The sequence below is a fragment of the Rhinopithecus bieti genome, unplaced genomic scaffold, assembly GCF_001698545.2.
Source record: "Rhinopithecus bieti isolate Rb0 unplaced genomic scaffold, ASM169854v2 scaffold_1844, whole genome shotgun sequence".
NCBI classification, from domain to species: domain Eukaryota; kingdom Metazoa; phylum Chordata; class Mammalia; order Primates; family Cercopithecidae; genus Rhinopithecus; species Rhinopithecus bieti.
Genome location: NW_016803508.1, coordinates 22,454 through 24,470, shown reverse-complemented (window position 1 = coordinate 24,470; position 2,017 = coordinate 22,454).

Genomic DNA, 2,017 nt, shown 5'->3' with positions numbered 1-2,017 from the left:
TGAGACAGGGTCTCATTCTGTCACCCAGGTTGGAGTGCAGTAGCATGATCTCAGCTCACTGCAACCTCCACCTCTTGGGCTCAGGTGACCCTCCTGCCTCAGCCTCCAGAGTAGGTAGAACTCTAGGCTGGCGCCACTATGCCCAGCTAATTTTTGTATTTTTAGTAGAGACGGAGTCTCGCCATGTTGCCCAGGCTGTTCTCAAACTCTTGGGCTCAATTGATCCTCCCACTTCAACCTCCCAAATTGTTGGGACTGCAGGCTTGAGCCACCACTCCCAGACTTTCCCATCATCATGTGCCAAGAAATCAAGCATTTCCTAAGCACCAGCTGATAACAGCTGCTAGGTAGGCTTATCACACTTCTACAGATTTGGCTAATAAAGAGACAATGAGCCCTAAAAGATTCAGACAATGTGTTCCTTATACAGACTGCAAAAACAATCAGCATGGTCTTAGCTCTGTGCAACCCCAGTTCCATAGGAAAATATTGAACCAGAGGGCCAAGCAACAGACAAAAGGAGTGGTAGGTCACTATGTTGCTGAAGAGCCAACTTTAGAATGCAACTAAGTGGTCTTATGGACTTCCACTGTACCTTAAAAGAGATTAAGGTGGAAAATCCCATGCTTCATTGAAACGAGAAAATTGAATGAAAAACTGCTCATAGCAGCCTCCCACAAGATAGGGCGTCTCTCACAAGGTAAGGAGAGAGAACAGAAATATCCTTGTGACAGCTTTTTAGAAGACTCTATCTTTCCATGTTCTAGGCAAGTTTTTGGGTCAGAATGTGGTTGCACGTTGCATATAAGGTCTATGAGGAGATGTTCAAGATCTCTAGGATTCCACAGCAGAGCGATTCCTCTAAACCATTAACTGCTGCATTTCGAACTTTAGCCAATACTTAGTCTGACCACTCTGGTCATGTTATACTTCACATCACTTTTATAATAAAAAGTGTTTCTGCAGTAGGTTTGCCAATATTGTTTAGAATTTTTACAAGTATAAGTCTGATTACCCTGTAATTCTTTTCTAATACTTTCCTTTTCTGGTTTTGTTAACAAGGTTACATGTTAGCCTGATGAAATGAGGTGTGGACTTTCACCTGTCTTTCCAGACTTTTAAACTTTGAAAGATTTCGTTAAAGATGAGATTAATTAATTAATTAAGAGACGGAATTTTGCTCTTGTTGCCTAGGCTGGACTGCAATGGTGCAATCTTGGTTCACTGCAACCTCTGCCTCCCAGGTTCAAGTGACTCTCCTGCCTCAGCCTATTGAGTAGCTGGGATTACAGACATGCGCCACCAGGCCCAGCTAATTTTGTATTTTTAGTAGAGATGGAGTTTCACTATGTTGGTTAGGCTGGTCTCGAACTCCTGACCTCAGGTGATCTACCTGCCTTGGCCTCCCAAAGTGCTGGGATTAGAGGTGTGAACCACGACGCCCGGCGTGAGAATTATTATTGTTTTTTGAATGGCAAAATTCAATAGTAGAATCATATGGTCGCCATGTTTTTCTTTGTTGGAAGATTTTTTTTTTTTTTTTTTTTTTAAGATTTTTAATACAAATGAAAATTTTGAGTTAGGAAACTGTTCACATTTTTTATTACTTATTGAGTCTTTTACAGTATATTGCATTTCTAGTTATTTGTCCACTTCATTCAAATTTGCAATTTTATCATGTTTTTTTTTTTTTTGGAGACAGAGTGTTGCTCTGTTATCCAGGCTGGAATGCAGTGGTGTGATCTCGGCTCACTACAACCTCCACTTCCTGGGTTCAAGCGATTCTCCTGCCTCAGCCTCCCAAGTTGCTGGTATTACAGATGTGTGCCACCATACCTGGCTAATTTTTGTACTTTTTGTAGAGACTGGGTTTTGCCATGTTGATCAGGCTGGTCTTGAACTCCTGACTTCAAGCCATTTGCCTGCCTCTGCCTCCCAAAGTGCTCGGATTACAGGTGTGAGCCACCGTGCCCAGCCTATCATGAGTTTTCATAATATCTTTTATTACCAGTTATCT